The sequence below is a fragment of the Taudactylus pleione genome, unplaced genomic scaffold, assembly GCF_031769625.1.
Source record: "Taudactylus pleione unplaced genomic scaffold, aTauple2 ptg001161l, whole genome shotgun sequence".
Taxonomy (NCBI): domain Eukaryota; kingdom Metazoa; phylum Chordata; class Amphibia; order Anura; family Myobatrachidae; genus Taudactylus; species Taudactylus pleione.
Window position 1 is genome coordinate 388,018 of NW_028285562.1, and position 12,036 is coordinate 400,053.

Here is a 12,036-nt window from a genome sequence, read left to right on the forward strand (position 1 = left end):
GCACTAGGAGGGACGGTTAGGGCTAGGCACTAGGAGGGGCAGTTAGGGTTAGGCACTTACCTGAGGGTTAGGCACTAGGAGGAACGGTTAGGGTTAGGCACTTAGAAAACAAAAACAAAAATTTTACCATTTTTGTGTCGTCCATTCCAATGTCGATCTTTTGACCATGTCGACCTTTTGTACGTGTTGATCTTCATCCGAGTCAACCATATGTGTTTCCACCTTTTGACTATGTCGACATATTGCCTCTCTACCAGTTGGTGTTGATCAGTTAATCCACACCCTGGGATAACACCTTTCTTCTTAAACATGTTCATGAAGCCACTAACATTAAGGTGAGAAATGAATTAGTCTTTGCAAAGGTGAATTCCGCTAATCCACGCTGTTTCTGCCCCTTCTGGTAAGGTTCACCAGGAGGACTAGCTGGAATGGAAAGGCCTTCGCTGAGCATGAAATGTTTCCAGAGTTTGTTAAATATGACTGGTATCATCGCATCAGACAAAAGGAGACGTTACACACAGGGCCGGCTCGTGGCACGTTCAACCAGTGCGGTCGAACAGGGGTGCTACCCCATAGAAGGCGCACCCCTCCAAACCATCCCAGTTTCACCGGGACAGTCCCGTTTTTCAGGCACTGCCCTACTGTTCCACCCGCAGGCCGAAGTGTCCTGCAGGCGGTCAGGAGGTTGGGAATCCCACCGCCGCAACTGTGTGGTTGTGCCGGACCCTGGAGAAGCTGAATGGATGCCAAGCGCATGCGCGCGGCATGCGTTCAGTGCAGGGAGAGGGCTGGGGACAGCCCAGCTACTGAAGGAGTTCTGGACTCGCCCCCAGCCGGACGTTAAATGGGAGGCGTGCCATACAAGCACGCCTCTATATACGTCATTAAGGGGTGTGTCCGATGGTAATTAGGCCATGCCCCTTTGTAACGCCCCTGGCAACACCTGGAGCCAGCCCTGGTTACATAGAAGCCCACAATGGAATGGAGTTGCTTGAATTTATTGTAATGCTATCTGCAGTGAGTTCATATAACGTTGCCTGCTACCTGCGTCACATGTACCTGTGTTCTACTTTATCTTGATCACATTTTTTCTCATTCAGTGCTCGGAGTCTGATGCTGGTGTATTTATGTAGATTTATTTTTGTGACTCTATGATATAAAAGCCACAACTTACTGTTGCTGGTGGCTAGCTGAGCTGTGTAAATACCAGGGAGCTCTATAGTCATATACAGCACAGAAACCACCCAGCTTCTCCTGTGTATACAATTCACACCAGAGGATTTACTTCTAATTACAGCCCTGAGCTGAGAGCTTGGACGCACGCCATCCTATACCAAAATAACAGAGGGCATATTCCATGGAAGTGACCTGCGTATTGTGTAATATATAAAATAACATAACATCAGAGGGAAGCATATTCACATAAACACAAAATTACAGAGGGAATTTCACTATTTAAAGATTAAGATGGACTACTGGAATCATTTCACCACTATATAAAGTATATAAAGGGAGAGGTTATATGGAGTAATAGGAGGAGATATAGAGAGAGGTTATATGGAGTAATAGGAGGATATATAAGGAGAGGTTATATGGAGTATTAAGAGGAGATATAGGGAGAGGATATATGGAGTAACAGGAGGAGATATAAGGAGAGGTTATATGGAGTAATAGGAGGAGATATAGGGAGAGGTTATATGTAGTAATAGGAGGAGATATAGGGAGAGGATATATGGAGTAACATGAGGAGGTATAGGGAGAGGTTATATGGAGTAATAGGAGGAGGTATAGGGAGAGGTTATATGGAGTAATAGGAGGTGATATAGGGAGAGGTTATATGGAGTAATAGGAGGAGCTATAAGGAGAGGTTATATGGAGTAATAGGAGGTGATATAGGGAGAGGTTATATGGAGTATTAAGAGGAGATATAGGGAGAGGATATATGGAGTAACAGGAGGAGGTATAGGGAGAGGTTATATGGAGTAACAGGAGGAGGTATAGGGAGAGGTTATATGGAGTAATAGGAGGAGGTATAGGGAGAGGTTATATGGAGTAATAGGAGGATATATAAGGAGAGGTTATATGGAGTAATAAGAGGAGATATAGGGAGAGGATATATGGAGTAACAGGAGGAGGTATAGGGAGAGGATATATGGAGTAATAGGAGGAGTTATAGGGAGAGGTTATATGGAGTAATAGGAGGAGTTATAGGGAGAGGTTATATGGAGTAATAGGAGGAGTTATAGGGAGAGGTTATATGGAGTAATAGGAGGTGCTATAGGGAGAGTTATATGGAGTAATAGGAGGTGCTATAGGGAGAGGTTAGTATGAAGTAAGAGACCACATTTAAGTCAAATACCGTCACTAATAAGTTAAAACGATATTGGCTTATTCTACACATTTCTCTCATCAGTCAGTCAATAACCTTCCGTGCAAGGCTGGAGCATCATTCTAAAGGTTGTCTCACATGTGAATTTTGGCCACAGTGGTGTACTCTGGGTACAGAAAATCAATTGCTCTGGACATAACAGCAGAACAAAAATAAACATTTAAAGTCCAGAATAAATTGCAACTTTGTCATAGCTGTTTGAGAAAATCCCAACATTAAGGCCTCAAAAACACTGCCATTAAAATACATGTGAGACCGTATAAATAGCACGTGACCACTAGGTTGTTCCCCGCCATCATAGCAGAACCGTTTTTCCAGCAGATCTTGTGTGTTATTACACTGCACATGCATCCAAGCCGAGTATATGAAAGTTTGAGCGATTACCAGCGACTCAGAGTCATGCACATCTCAGACGCATCTCCACTCTTGCAGCTGAATGCGTGTAAATGGGCAGCAACTGGGCGCCCATACCTAGGCTATGTGTTCTGAGGGCGTGTAGACGGAACTGCGGGCTATTCAGAGTTTGGCGTACGCAGAGATCCGTCTGAGTTTAGACCGCTCTCTTGAATCAGGAATGGGGACGGTGAATGTAATAATACTAATAACAATAATGCACAAGAAAAGTATCTGATTTTTAATGTCCTTTTTAGATTTAAAAAAATTACAAATTTAATCATTCTTAAATAAATTATTTATTTCTGCAGTCTTTAAAGACAAACCCTTTTTTGTTACGTAGTTGGAGACAGTGGGGTTGAACTGTGGGAGCTAACTCTGTAAAAAGAGCTTTATCCAGAAGGAATTTTTGAAATGCTGCCAATTGGCAAAATGTCTTAAGCTGTGTAATGGATCTTATACGGATTACATGTTTATAGTGGTGCTGTGAAAGTCATTTGAGAATGGGGTACCAGTCACCCAAAATGGTGCAAGTGCTTTCTTCTCACGTGTTCACAAACAGGAGTGCTACCAACACTTATAAATAAAGGCATCCAAGTAGCTGAAATACTAATACAGTGACTGGTACTGATAATGAAATACAAAAGATATAATAAAAAATCTACACCTTATCCCATATATCTATAGCCACAACTATGCAGAAGTTCTGTTTCTTTTTTTTTAAAGTTATAGGTTATCGATCTGTCTATCGCATCCGTTACTTTCTAGTGAAGATACTAAATTACTTGAACATCACTTAGCACCTATGATCCCTGCTAATGGTTCTTAAATCCAAAAAGGAATCTGGACGTCCGGCCTTCTAGAGGCAACCATTTAACTTCTAGCTAGTGTTTATCAAGTACATTCTATAAGATAATAGGTAGACGCTGACCAGTTACTATGGGTAACTTTTCCATTTGTCTAATTCTCCACTCTTTTGAAGCCTTGATACATCTCCCCCTATATTCCTCAGCTGGGAAGCCTTAGTTACATGTCTAACACGCATGACTTGTCAAACATGAACAACACCAGAATGCAATGGGAGGGCCTCCAGTGTCCCACAAAGGATATATAATTTAACTTAAGTAGAAAAATCCTGTTTTCTCTTTCATCCATTGTGGACACAGGGAATGCTTTGGTATATCCACACTCAGAAGGGTGGGAGCAGTCTGAAATAGCATACTGCAAAAAGGAAGCCTGCTTGGATGCAAAATCATTAAACATACAAACTTTCAGCCTGATTAAGCATTGCACGTAAATGCAATTATGAACGCAGCTTTCCGATTATAAGGAATCTGAGAGTGCGCAGGACCCATTCTGCGCATGTGCAGAACGAGTCCTTCGTGATCGCACGCAGCTCCTGCTAGGCAGTTAAGGGATGGTGTGGGGGCAGCCAGCATGCATATTGCCAGGGCATATTGCACCCGTTTTCCGGGATTGGCAAGGCCAGATTCTGGGTCCATGGATGCAGTTTCCTGGCTTCGCAAGCCGGCCAGCTTGCTTAAGCCGATGGTCGCAATGGTTATCCCAGCCTGCGACGTTCACAGTGCTGGGATCGCAAATGCAGCAAGGGGTGTCAGGCATCTCCTGCTGCATTTGCATATTAGCAAGGACGGAATTGCAAAGCTGCTTGTGTACGGCTCTGAAAATGTATGACTTCTGCTGATATGGACCTTCCTCGGGCACCTGAGAAGATACATACTTGTCATAGGGGACAACTTGAAGAATTGGTTGGACAGATTATAATGAAGCTTGTTCCATTTTGCTAACAACTCCATTTGGAGCCCTAGGAAAATCATTTATTGAGCTTGAGTTAGACTGGACTTTTGATAATTGATGAAGCCTCCGTAAGACTCTAACACCTGAATAGCCATCCGGGGATGAATCTGGAGGTGGGTGTACAAATCTGCTTTAAGTAAAAGAATAACAGTGATCCCTTCTACCCTTAAGAGGGCCCCCATTATCGCCATGATCTTTGTGAAGACCCTTAATGCCGATGCTAGCCCGAAAGAAAGACTGTGAATCTAAAAATATTGACTTGACACTGCAAATCTGAATTGGTGTTGGTGCCGTTTCCCAATTAGAACATGCAACTATGTGTTCTTCAAGTCTGTGGACACCACCAGGAATTTACCTGATTCAACAACCTTAATCACTGACCTCAATGATTCCATGTTGCAGGACTCAACCATAATTAAGATGCTTTACATTTACAAATGGCCAGAAAGCACCATCTGGGTGTTAAAACAGAAGAGGTTTGAATTACATCCCCGCCACCTCTGGTGTCCTGGAATTGGAATAACAACTCCTACCACCTGGAAGCAAAAACAGCGGACAAGGATCACAAAACTCAGTATCAAAGTACTGGCAAAGAACATCTTTCCCAGTGAGCCATTTAGGGGCATATATTTTTTAATTATTGGGTCCTAGACCCAATAATTATAATTTATTGATGCTGCTATTCATGGCAATAAGAAATTAATGGGTCTATTTACTAAGCAGTGTTAGGAGACAGAGTGAAAAGTGATAAGGTGCCAGCCAATCAGCTCCTAACTGATATCTCTCAGGCCGTGTTTGAAAAATGACATTTGGGAGCTGATTGGCTGGCACCTTGTCACTTTTCACACTGTCTCCTAACACTGCTCAGTAAATAGACCCTTCTGCCAGTCTTCTGTGCTAGTTTGAGGCGTGCGTATGGAGAAGAGACCCCTGTTCCTGACAGAACTTTAGCACCCAGAATGGGATGGGTATGCTGATGCTAACACATAAAGCCACACAGATGCTCGCATTGGCATACGGTGGTAAATCTGACTGCCCCGGCCAACTCCCACTTGCTTCGGACTAAGAATCAGGCCCATTGAACGTAGGTCGCAGATACATTTTATGAAACATGTAAGCTACCTAGCCATTACGTTCATCAGCACATACTGTAGATCTAAAAGTATTGTTTTGAACACTAAAAATCCTCATTATCCATTTGTTTTAAGTAACAGCATTTAAGGCCCCGCAAACACAGATATGTCAGTCAGTGTAATGAAAGGAATGTAGGCAGGTGAGGCAGGATGTGTTTCTGTAGGAGCGCTGATATATAGAACTTGGCTGAGCATCTCTCATATTTTCCTACTAGATGTACAGGGCAATATCGTGTGAAGCCCGGCACTTGAAACGTTGTTGCACATTCAGGGGGAAGCCTGGCTGGGAAATGAGATTCCTGGGCACACACGCCTTGCTTTGTCCTGCAGAATGTGAGGGAGTGTAGAGAATGCAATGAGACTGTCCAACAATTCTTGAAAACATGACCTGCACTTTCATCTTTCATGCTGCTGCTCTTATGGTAACACACCTACACCCTGTCCACAGCTGGTACATAAATATCATCTGTACAGTTTCAGTTCTCTTTCTGTTCTCTTTGTTTACAAAATAAAATAATTTAATGACAATTTCCAACAAAATAAAAATGTAGTCTTTGGGTTTTTTTTTTTTGCAAATCCAAAACACAAAAAAAAACATTTTTAATAGTTCCACTATTGACTACTATTCATTTCATGTAATCATAAAATGACTGGGTAAAGGTGCAGTCCCATGGGAGGGGAAAAAAATATTTTATTTTTTAACGTAAATCGATTTTTTTAAAGTTTTTTTTCTTCAAGATGCTATTAATGATGTAGTTTGCTAAAGCTGCATACACACGTAAAGATTTTCTGTCCAACCATTCAACTAGTTGATTGGTTGGAATGAAAATCTAGTAACGTATGGGAGTAACTGATGATCAGCAATTTGCTCCTAAATGCCAGAAAACAGATGAAAATGGTCGTCAGACAAGTTTGTTAAATGTTTGAGTTAAACAATTTGTTCAAACAACAGTTTTTGTCCATTTTCCGGTGTTTGGGAGCAAATTGCTGATTGTCATTTGCTTTCATACCTTACCAGATTTTCATTCCAAACAATCATCTCATTACAAGGGGTATATCTACTAAAGGTCGATTTTAATCTATTTAAAATCGATCAACATCAATCAAAAATTGTCTGTTAGTAAATGTGTGATATAGAGGTTTATGTATCAAACAGTGAAGAGCGGACCAGTGGAGAAGTTGCCCATAACAACCAATCGGTTTCTACCTATTATTTTTATAGACTGTACCTATTATTTTTATAGACTGCTACTTCAAAGCTGATTTGTTGCTATAGGCAACTTTTCCACTGGTCCACTTCTCCAAGCTTTTCACTGCTTGATACATAAACCCCTTAGCCCCAGAAACAAAACATTGATGTTTATCGATTATCATTGATTTTAAATCAATAAAAATCGACCTTTACTAAATATACCCCTAGATTGTAAGCTCCTAGGAGCAGGGTCCTCCTCTATGCTGTCTCACAGCCCTCTTCTGAAGCACTTCAATGACAACCTTCACCTTACTAGCTGTACTGTGTATGGAGAATTGTGTTGCTAATTGTTACTTGTGCTCTGTTTATATTTTGGTTACTGTACTGTATGTACGGCGCTGCGGACCACTTGTGGCACCCTATAGTATAAATAAATTTAATTATAATAATAATACCCCCGAGAGAGGAGCTTGATGCCTGGCTCTGATAACATTAAGATACTCTTCTTGAAAAGCTTGAGAGTAGAACCTCTGGAAAAGTCTATCTTACAGTGGCATACAAATTTCTACCACTTTTTTGAAAGGTGAAAAGACATAGTTTTTAGGTAATGTGTGAAAGATGAGGAACTCAGGGGTTTTTTTACATCATAATTTTCCTATCCAAGTCTATGCACACAGAGTATTCAATTTCTATATTGGTAAAATGCAGTTTTTTAACTTGAGTCGACTCTAAATGATATTTAATAGATAGGGAGGGCCATTTATGAAGCCAGACTTCCTGCATTGGCCCTATAAATGCCACTATGATATCCTAAAACAACTGTATCTGGCCATGTTCATAGATATATACAGGACAGGTGCAAGGTTTTGCATGTCAAGATAGTGGCCACTATGGACAGGACCACCGAGAGCTGCCACAGGCCTGGGTAATGAGGGGGCATGGCCAAATACCAGGAATGCCCCCTCAAAAGAAAAATGAATAGTTTTCCCGACGTCAGGGGGCACCGACCGCCGCACAGTGGTGATCGTAGGAAACCGCACAGGGGGACATTTGTCTCCCCCCCCAGCAGCAAGCCGGAACCCTCCAACAAGCCAGGGCCTGTGTAATTAGTACTCAGTCACCCCCTACTCCTCAGCACCCCTGACTATGGAATGTGTATTTACATAACATTTAAGCTTGCAACCCAGTACAGAATAGTATCTATGCTCACATCTATGTTAATGGTATAGAATCTATTTGCAAGCACACCAGTGATGGGCAACAACCATCGCGGCGACTTGCTGTGCCATTACCTGCACCTTTCTCTGATTAATATTCTCTTAGACAGCAAGTCTTACTCTCTGCTTTATGCCCAGCTGCAACTTTAATTGTGTAAGGACTAGGGCAGAAAGGTGGATCTCAGCAGGTCATAAAGCAGAGTGTTATTACACATGGGTAATATAAGGGGCTAGTGTGTGTGTGTCAGGGGTGTTTTAAGGGGATGTAGTTATGTGACACAATTCTGACAGCAGAATGCCGGCTAGGGATTTGTGATAGACGTTGAAATACCGCCGACTACCATAATCCCGACGCCGGAATCCAGGACAAAGTGAGCCCGAACGAGGTAAGGCTGGGGCGCCTGTCCTATTAGCCTGGGGGGGTTAGGTTTAGGGCAATTTGCAGGGTTAGCATTAGGTTTTGGGGAGAGTGGTTAGGGTTAGGCACCCCCCCGGGATGGTTAAGTTTAGGTAGCAGTAATGGGTGCTAGGGTTAGGCACCCCCGGGGGGAGGTTAGGGTTGGGCACCACTAAGGGAGAGTCAGGGCTAGGGGGTACAGGAGAGGTTAGCATACTTACCTGCCTCTGTCAGGATTTTCATCCTATCGGGCAGCCGCTGTCGGGATTTCAATACCATTCTGTTTTAAGGTATGTAGGAGAAGTGAGAGGCTTTGTTTTGAATGATTGGGCATCGTATATGGCCTGTAGGATGTTTTGGAGCACATGTGGGATCTGTTCTAAGGGGATGCAATGTCTCTTTCTTTTGATTAAATGTAATGAAAGGTAACTGCAGAATCGGTGGTGTTGCCCACAGTAACCAAAGTCTGTCTTTTTTCCAAAGTTGTCACAAACACAGGTGACATTATTGTGTGAATCTGGAACTATGGTGCTTGGGCTGAGTCAAGAGCCTAAATAGAGATTTGTGGGCCCCACTGCAAAAAAACTCACATATATACATTGGGCCTTGATGGGAAAGTAGTCCCCCTTAAGCTATGGGCCTCATAGCAGCTGTACCACTGCTTTTATGGTAGTTATTCATTTGGGGTGACCGTCCAGATGTCTGCCAACTTCACTAGCACCTATAGTGGGGCCGAAAGTGGGCACTTGTCAGCCGAAATGTACCAACATGCCCGATGGTTCCAGTGTGTTATCATCAAGCATCTGACTGCTCAGCTGTATCAATATCATCCCAATCACCCAATATCACTGCTGATGTGTGGACAGCCTTACATGTATTATAGTTCACATAATTGTCCCCCTTGATATTATTGATATCTGTAGAATATTACTAACCAGAAGCAAGTGAGCGAAGCCATGATAGGCTTCTGTGTTGACAAATGATAATATATTATTATGCACAGATGTGTCCGTCTCTAGAAGATGTCAAAGTCCTCCAATGTTCTGTTAGCATACAGTACAGCAGATAAAAGGGAACTGATAAACATAGATGCATGAAATGAAAGTTCAAGTTCACATAAACAGTCCTGTGCCTGCCTGACGTTTATCACTCTCTTTTACTATATATCTACAGCAATATCTATAGATATAAAAGCTCTGAACTGAACCATTAAAACTAATGTTTTACTACTACATCTTTTACAACTCTTTCTAATGATGTAATCTAATGTATGTATCTTAACACATTTTTGAAATGTTGCCAATTATTCTGTTTATTATGATTCTTATTACTCTGTTTAGTTCTAAAATCAGCAACAATTACTCTATATTGCGTTCAGGTTAAACAAATATATTTAACAGCCAATCAGGGAATTGATTATATTCATTTAAACAATAAGGGGTGCTTAGGGCTTCTAAAGTACATTTGTATACTGTGCTATACAGCAGGAGAGAGGAAATACACACATAGGGCACAATGAGGGTCGTTAACTAACAATTGGAATGTGCAGATATGCTTCAAAGACATAGCAACCAATGAGTACGTATCTTTTATATGTCTACAGTGCTTCACACAATATGTAAAACAATGTCTGATTGGTTGCTCTGGTTTTAGTAAAACATTTCAGCCTAATTCTAACCCTCACCCCTTACGGCCTAACCCTAACCCTCCCCCTAGAGCCTAACCCTAACCCTCCCCCTAATCCCACTACTTACCATCGGGATGTCAGCGCTGGGATTCTGACTGGTGTTGGAATTCCGGCACAGGCATCCTGAGCGCCGGCATCCTGACAACCGGGATTATGACTACATCCCTTTCAGTACTACTAGTTAACGTCTCAGCTTGTCAGCAGCATTTAAAACACCTACCATAACATGTTTTACTATATAATTCAAGCATCGCTGTGAGCCTAGTATCTATTGCATAACCTAGATTAATTTATACAAATGGAACCTGTATCACAGGGATATTGGTTTACCCTGGGTGAGGACTGGTGATATTATAAAAGCTCTTCATGTATTACCCCTAGACCTTGCCCCTGCATGGTGGCATTGTGGCGCAGTGGTTGGCTCACAGTGTTGGTATCATGGGTTCAATTCAGTCCAGGGCACTATCTGTGTTTCGTTGGTATGTTCACTGTGTTTTCAGTCCAAAAAACTTATAATTAACAGGCAACTGACAAAACTAACCCTAGTTTGTGTGTGTTCATGTGGTAGGGAATATGGATTGTAAGCTCCACTGTGCTGTGGAATATGTGAAAGGTTCCTAACAGTGGGGCCTATTCATTAAACCTAAAAATTCTCTGGAGATAATTAGCTTTAGAACTCTCATGGAGTTCTAGCTAATTATAGGTGGAATTCATCATTCCACCTCTCCATAAGTATCTATTCCGAAAAGCTGTCATTTTTGCGATGACAGCTTTTCGGGAAATAGATACTTTTCCCTGCCTACACTACCTTATCGCATCTGGAAACAGTGCTGCGCATGCGCTGTTACATCTGTAAAACCAGCGCATGTGCAGCACTGCCTACAGATGCGTTAACTTTGTGTACCCCCCCGACCCGACCCCTCATCTTACCTGTCCGCACAGCAGCCTCTGGCTCCGTCCTGCTGGTCTGTCATGTGGTTTCCCAGCAGACCACACGACAGATTAGAAAAAAAAACAAAACTTTTTTTTTGTCTAAACTTTCTTGTGCTCTGCTGGGGAGCACACATGACAGACCAACCTCCGGAGCCTGAGGACGGAGCAGAGCGCCGGAGGGACTCGTCGGGGGACCTGCACACGCGGATACAGGTAAGTTTCACCTGCTATTCGCCACCTCACAGTGGCGAATAGTAACTGCATCAAATTCCGAAAATTTATAATTTTCGGAATTTGATGAATACCACAATTTCCACATCCCCATACTAATGTATGGGGAGTGTGGAAATTAACGCAGGGGAACTTAGCAAGGAGATATCTGTGATATCTCCTGTGCTAAGTGGCTACATGAATACCAAAATAACGTTATTTAAGGAAAATGTCCTTAAAAACGTTATTTTAGTGTTGATGAATAGGCCCCAATATCCATTGTACAGTGAATTTACCATCAAAAACAAGTGTCATAACTACATTTTTCAGAGCCCTATAGCAAAATTTGAAATTAATGTTTGTGCATACTGTACTTTCGCTATGTTATAGTTAAATACATGGTCTATGTGACAGCATCCATGGCTTATAAATAATCATAAACTGCTTAAATCCAGCCACTGTATTGACAAATAGGAATGACAGACGCCCTGTGCGTGTCAAATACAGGTCTGAAAGTTCTAAGTTCCTTTATTATGAAATAAGCCCATATATGACAATGTCAGTTGAAAAAGCCTTGTACTGTATATTACTGTAAGTCAGTGCTTCCCAGACTATCTTGAATTGCAAAACCCTAGAGAATGAAAAGTAAATACTGCTTAGCTGTCAT